Source organism: Triticum aestivum, chromosome 6A (genome assembly GCF_018294505.1).
Source record: "Triticum aestivum cultivar Chinese Spring chromosome 6A, IWGSC CS RefSeq v2.1, whole genome shotgun sequence".
Lineage (NCBI taxonomy): Eukaryota > Viridiplantae > Streptophyta > Magnoliopsida > Poales > Poaceae > Triticum > Triticum aestivum.
In genome coordinates, this window is record NC_057809.1 from 405,011,683 (window position 1) to 405,018,817 (window position 7,135).

Genomic DNA, 7,135 nt, shown 5'->3' on the forward strand with positions numbered 1-7,135 from the left:
CACTGCTTTCTCTAATGTCGAACGCAATTATGCAGGCCGCCACGAGCCAGCCTTGATGTATCATCGGACGGCTCCTTGGGCATGTCGGACATGGATAGCGATCCAGTCCCGACCGCCACCTCCTCTCATCCTGCCGACGATGTCGAGGTGTTGTCTCAAGTGGCACCGGATCGAGGGGAGACAGCCCCGGAGGTGCCTCGAGGCGACCTTCCGGACTCCGGGAGCCGAGGGGACGGGGCCCCTGAGAGCTCCGAGTTCGGCCCTCAGCCGAACACCGCGCCGGACCCTCCAGCGGTTCCGGGCTCGGGCAGGCGACCTCCTTCTAAGAGGGGCGAGACGCCTGTGCCGGTGATCTCTGTCCATCCAAAGGCACCGGACAATCTGCTGGAAGCACAGTGCTTCCATCGATGAGGAGCACCGCACTATCATGAGTGCGGTGATCTAGAAGGTTCAGTCCGCCAAGAGCGGATTGACTGAAACCTGTGCCAGCCTTCTAACAGGCTTCGAGGTAAGTGTTTTAAAATGTAGTAGAAACATTACCGCATAGATAGTAGCCCCTGATGCTTTGTTCGGTGTTCACAAAGAAAAGCCGAACAGAGGATCAAATAATATCACAGGAGTCTAATATAAGTATGTCAATATGCATATGCAGGCGTTGCTGCTGGCATCCGCCGCACTGACTGCGGAGGTCGCCGTACTGAAGCAGGCCCTCGAGGGGTCCCAGAAAGAGCTCGGCCTTGCCAAGAGGCAGCTCGAGGAGAACAAGGGTAAGTAATACCCTGTCCATAGATGTGTATATATAAAAAAGGACGCGATTGCAAAATGACAGGATCATTGTATGTTTGCCAGGGGCCACGACCGAGGTGGCGACCCTGAAGCAAGCGCTAACCCAGGCCGAAGATAAAGCGGCCCAGGAGCGCACCGAGCGAGAAAAGCACGAGGCTCGGGTGGGTGAGGTGCAGCAAGAGCTCCAAGCTCTCGTGACGAAGCACGAGGCATTGGAGCTTGACTCGAAGACGCGAGAGTCCGAGCTTGCCGCGACCCTTGAGAGCACAAAGAGTGCCAAGGCCGAGGCCCAGAAGGCCCTCCAAGAGGTCGACGCGATGAGGAAGATAGCGGCGGGTAAGGCTTTTTATATGCAAAGCAAGCATGTAAAAGTAAATTACCGATTACTTACCCGGATCCGGAGCTCTTCAGGAGCATTCGTAGATTTGCCCCGTAGTGTGTCCGATACCGCACAATTTTACCAGGCCGAGGACGGAAGCTCGACGGAGAAGCTGTTCTGGTCTCAGTATGCGGAGGCCGAACATCCGGTGCCAATGAGCGACCAACTGAAGTAGATGGTCGAGCTACATAAGGCGGCCGATCAGGCCATGAAGAGCTTCATAGTCCGGCTGTGGCCTGGCGACGCCCTTCCGAACAGCTTCTTCAGCCTGATGAGGCGGCTTGTGGATGCCTGCCCGCGGCTGGAGGTCGTCAAGCGATCCGTCTGCATTGAAGGTGCACGCTGGGCTTTCGCCCGTGTGAAATTGCAGTGGGTCAAGCTAGACGCCGTGAAGCTGATCAAGGATGGGCCGCCAGAGGGCAAGGAGCACCGCCACCCCGAGATGTACTACGCGGGTGTTCTGCCGGGTGCCCGTCTTATCGCGGACGAGTGTTCAAAAGATGTAATATTTGAGTAAACTTTCTTATTTTATCCTGTATTTATGAAAACTTGTTTCATATGCGCTATGCAACGCTTGTTTGAATTTAAAATATTACCTTCTGTTTGGCCGTTTATCCAATCTGATAGATGGCTAGTCCTCGGCTTCTGCCCCCATGCCACGAGTGATGGGGTGTTCGGGATAAACCTGAGCACTCTTGTTCCCATATTTGGGTCCTTCGAGGGAGGTGCTCAGCACAACGAACAAGGCAAACGGACTAATAATGCTTTATCACTCTCACTTAGCCATAGAATTCTATAATTTTAAATTTTGGCGAAGCCCCTGGTATTTGAAAGGCCGAATACGGGGCGCGATACACTCCTGTAAGCCGGACAGGGTCGGCCCTTCGCCCTAAGCGGCATAAGTCTTTGGGGACTCGAAAAACCTCGCCGAACAGCGACCAGTCTCTCGCCTTATCATGACAGTCAGTTTTAGCTTTCTCTACTGAGGTGCTCAGCCCGGCAAAACCGGGGCACAATCGCAGTAGTTCTCCTAGCGCTAGCTTAGCCGATGGAGCGGAACGTAATGTACCAAAACATAGGAGCCGGGCAAACCCAACATTTGACCAAAGACATGATTCGAAGATGATGCATATAATGCTATAAGTTCGGGGTGCCGCACTTGTGAAAGTGTTCGGACTTTTCACACCGCATTGTGGGGTACATAAGCCCCTGGTGTATTAGCCGTACCAGAGTGTACGGTTGCAAGGCGTCATTACACTACACTACAACCTTTGATTTGGGGCAATTAACTGCCGGGAGAAATAGCATCATAAGGGAAAATTATCTGCCGGGAATCTATTAACGGCCGGTAGAAGTACCCAACGATGTATAAACTGCCGGCAGAAGTAAGACAATAAGGGCATGCACACTGCGGGCAACAATGCCCACTTTTAAGGGCATAATATCTGTCATCACAACTAAACAATGACATATTAACTGCAGGGGACTAGATGTAGGGCCAAACAAAAACTATCAATACTAACGTGGGAGAGCGCGCGAGGGGCAAAAGTTTACGCTCCAAATATACTAAACAAAAATCCCCAGTCTTTGACTCACACCAAAATCCCCAAATCAGCCGCCTGACCTAGCCTCCTCCTCGAGCACCCTTCCCCCCCGCCGCCGCCTACCCTCCGCAGCTGCCGACCGCCTACCCTCCGCCACACCTGAGTGCCACCTCCCTCCCTGACCACGCCGCCCTAGTGCCATCCCTCCCAGACCACTCCCCCGAGCACCCTCCGCCGCCCCGACGACCATTCGCCACCAGCCCCGCCGCTCCCTGGAGATCCTCCATCGAGCAGCGCCGTCGCTTCCAGGAGATCCAGCCCGAGAAGCGTCGCTGCTTCCAGGAGCTCCTGGCACGGGCAGCGTCGCTGTTTCCAGAAGCTCCGTCCCGCCACGTCTTCGTCCTCTCCCCCAAGAGCGCCGACTACATCCTCTCCCCCGAGCAGATGCCGCTTCTGCGTTCTTTCACACGAGCAGTGCCGCGTCGACTACATCCCGGTCTCCTCTACTTCCTCACCCCAACCCGTGAGATTTCTCTTTGTCCTATGAGTTTTATTAGTCTCAGGTGTGTATTCTGTGATGTGTGATCTGTGGACAGAACAAGGGCTATAGTTTTTGATAATTTCTTGAATCATTAGATAAAAACTACTTACAATAGAGTTTAAAGAAATAAGGCGAAGATAGTAGACTCCAATATGAATGAGGTTTAATTGAATCATCGGATAGAAAGTGAGGTACTGAAAGTAGATCATAACCACATGTGTAGGCGTTTCAGCATTCAGTCTGTCACTTGCATCTTAGGATTTATGTGATGCAGATTGCTCTGTACTTTTATGAGCAAGTCAGTGTTATTACAAGCTACAGCCTTTTCAGTTAAAGCTAGATCAAGAAAAGCAAAGTGGCACGCTCTGCCTCTAAATTTTATTTTCCATAGTCAATAAATTACAAGTGGCTAGTACCTTTAATAACATGAATGCAGATTTTGTAAGCTAGCTAGGCCATAGTTACACTTCCTATCTCGGTCATACATTGGGCAAACTTTTTGTTTGGATATGTACTGCACTGGTTGTGCTCTGGAAGTCACTACAGAAAATTGTAACGACTGTGAGTTTTATTTCGAGAAGATTTGTGAACAGTTTACAGTTCTAGGCCAATTGTTTGGGTATCTCAAAATGTGGCATATAGCTTGGATGATACTGTATCATGTGCAGAGTTCTAAGCCCTCTATTCTAATTTCTTGATTTCTTCCATAGTTTAGCTATTAGTATTACTGCTTAGATGTGATGTGAACAAGAACTAATGTGCCATGCCCACTCACGCCCGGTGCACGTATAGCTTCAGGATATGAATGTGATTATCCGAGGATCCATGTTGCTTAAATTCTTTCATTTATCATGGTTGTACCATTGATTTGGTCCCTCAATTTGTATGTTAAATTATGTAATTGGTCTTTGTCTCCTTTGAGAAGCGTGCCTCCTCCTCATCCTCTCCACCAAGCAGTGCTGCTTTGACTACGTCGTCTGCCCTGGGTAGCACCTCGTCTACATCCTCGCCCAAAACTGCGTTGCCTAACTTCTAATTCTTCGCCCAAGCAGCACCGCCTACGTCCTCTGCTTCACCGCCTGATCAGCCCTGCCTCCTCTCCTTCTCAACCGACGATGAGATTTCTTTGCTATTTCTATCATTCATCCCTAGTAATCGTGTAATGGGCCCTGCTATGGTGTTGAAATTTTGCGGCTAACCTCGATATCTTAATTCTCTTCATGTTCACTTGATTAATTCAGTGCATGCTAAACTATTTTTATGCGAGTTCTTGTGATAAGTACTGCATTGGAATACGTTCTTTGCCAAAATGTAGAGCATGTAGACAATTTTGTGTACAACGAGAAATCTATGTGCCTCTCCAATGATTTTTTTACCAAATGGTACATTTCGAATACTTTATTGGATTATAGATGACATTGTTGCCCATACTCTGCTTAGATGATGCTAGACTCATTGTTTGCTTTATGACAAGTTCTTGTTCAGGCCATTCTGCAGAAAGCCCTTTATATTTGACCTAAATCCTTTCAGTAAATAATCCTTATATGCATCTAAATTGGTACAGCTTGAAAGAAACTAAGCGTACACTGTAAAATTATCTGAATTTGTATCAGACTGAAACAGTGCAGCCTGTTGTTTGTATCGGTGTTGCCCTTTTCATTATAACTGGTTCATAGTTTTCAAGTTTGGTTCGTAATGACTGGTCTTTCAAAAAACTGAGCGCACAATCCAGTGAGCATCCAGTTTCTTGTTCGCTAAATGCACAACATACAAAAACTAAACAATGGCTTATCTATGGACTGAAGTTGCATGATTCTGGTACTAAGCCGAGAGCAGACAGAGATCAAGGCTCTTCTAATAGTGTGTATTCAATGGATTGAACGCAGGCAAGCTACCAAAGAAAAAGAGAAAGATGCCGAGGTCCTGCGGTGGCTAGGGTTGTGCGCACTGGTGTTGCCTATGCGAGCGACACGGGGTGAGCAACTAGGAACCAAAAGATGCCGACAGTATTGAGTAGTCAGATCAGCAAACCTGTGTTGGTAGTTCCATCACTGAAACGAGGTACCATATGGATCTAGTAGATAATCCAGATTTTTTTTATCTTTCGCGAGATTTTGTGCTAATGTGTGATCCAGAATTTGGACGCATATCAATTGTTTGACCCACGTGCTAGAAGGATCTGGTGTAGTTTGTTTAATCAATGCTATACCAGTTTACATGTACTTCTGAATTTTTCATCGGCTGTACTTGCATATTGGAATGAAGGTGCTAAACTCTAGCAACTCATACATTTTACTTCTTTATTTCTGTAAGTTGTGCCTTTTGGATTTTGAAAGTTGTCAATGATTACTTAGAATCAAAGCAATGCTACTTTTACTCCCTCTGAAAAAAATGCTACGTGTACTCACTTTGTCGGGCGTTATACTCTATAGATAAGTGTAGTATCTTGCAGATTGTTATGATGATGGCTTGAAAACTTATTTCTGGGTAATTAGAGAAATGAACCGCTAAACTGCATCTCATAGATAAACACTACTATTTACTGTCTTACCCGAGTTAGTTCCTAAGTATAAACATGCTATGCTTGCCATGCAGTTTTGGGGAAAAAGGAAGCATCTCATGTGTACAAATTATTTGACCTTGCATTTTACTGCTTAGTATTTACTACATATCCAGAATTGTACTTGGAAGTGTCAAAGTGTGTCATTTATAATCATCGGTAGTAATATTGCTATAGATATATACACACACTGAGAGTCTGAAATATATTCTACAAAAGGTACACCTGTCATATCTTTTGCTTTGTCCTGTATTCAATTTGTTAATCTTTTCCTGGTTTGATGTTAATTTTTTGTTAGTTCATAGATGCTGCTAGTTTGTACTTCGAAAATTTTAAACTTGATTTTGTTTTCTATGCAGTTCAACAAGTTTTGTCTCAAGCTTGTAAGTTTTGTCACGAGGAGGAGATTGTTAGAATGCTACAGAACTTCTACTACATGATAGTAGTTGGACCAGTCAACTAGGATGCCCACATGATGTTTCTTGTATTCATAGCAACAACAGAATCATGTGGGGCGAGGTTAAGCTGTGATCTTCAAAACATTGCAAGTTTGGTGACTCTTCTGCGAGAGACATGTGGCCCTCTTTGAAGGATGCAGTTTCACAGGATGGTGGCGAGTCAGTTATTCACAAGACATCTAATAAAGCCATCCAACAAACGGCTGCGAACGAGCAATTTGTCTTCCTGAACATGGCTGTAGCTGTGCGTCAAGCTCAAACCATTTGTTTATCTTAGTTTTGAACAAAAGAAATCTTATTGTCTTATGTAAATTCTGTTTACCGATGTAGTTGGATGCTACCAAATGGATCTTTGAATGTTGAAATACTGATGTTTTGAGTCATTATGTGTTTGAGATCCGGTACTGAATATTGAGTCAATTCCTGTATGAATAGAAATAAAAAGAACTACATATGCTACCGTATGCTACCAGGATTAGGAAAACTACCGGGGTAAGTAAAAGTCAAGGGCAGACTATCTGCCGGGGCACTATTGTAACTGCCGGCAATTAGCTTACTGGCATATACTTCTATCTGCTGGGAAAACATCGCTTCCTGGCAGTGGTACTGCCGGGAGATCTGTATCTGCTGGGAGATCTATTTCCCGGCAGTCGTTCTTGTGGCAGTTCTATCTGCCGGGAGAAACTTTGTCCTGGCAGTTTGCCTGCCCTCTTTAAGGGCATTCTCCCGGCAGATTACATGCCATTGCATTCGTGTTGTGGTGTAGTGTTAATGAACACAAAAATGCAATAATAGTCGTAATGCCATGCATTGTTTATTAAAAATTGTGTTAAAGCAGAGTGATACAGATAGTGCGATAAGAAAAGA

The 7,135-nt window shown here is 46.1% G+C and overlaps 1 long non-coding RNA gene across 2 annotated transcripts; it reads left to right on the forward strand.

Annotated features, from left to right (window-relative positions):
• The first annotated feature begins 2,734 nt into the window (after nt 1-2,734).
• LOC123127663 (uncharacterized) lies at nt 2,735-6,677 on the forward strand. Of its 2 annotated transcripts, none has more exons than XR_006462737.1 (3): nt 2,735-3,232; nt 4,176-5,311; nt 6,170-6,677. It is a non-coding gene; the product is annotated as an uncharacterized lncRNA (long non-coding RNA). The 2 variants fall into 2 exon arrangements; XR_006462736.1 differs by having other exon boundaries at nt 2,747-3,232; nt 5,137-5,311.
• The last annotated feature ends 458 nt before the right edge of the window (nt 6,678-7,135 follow it).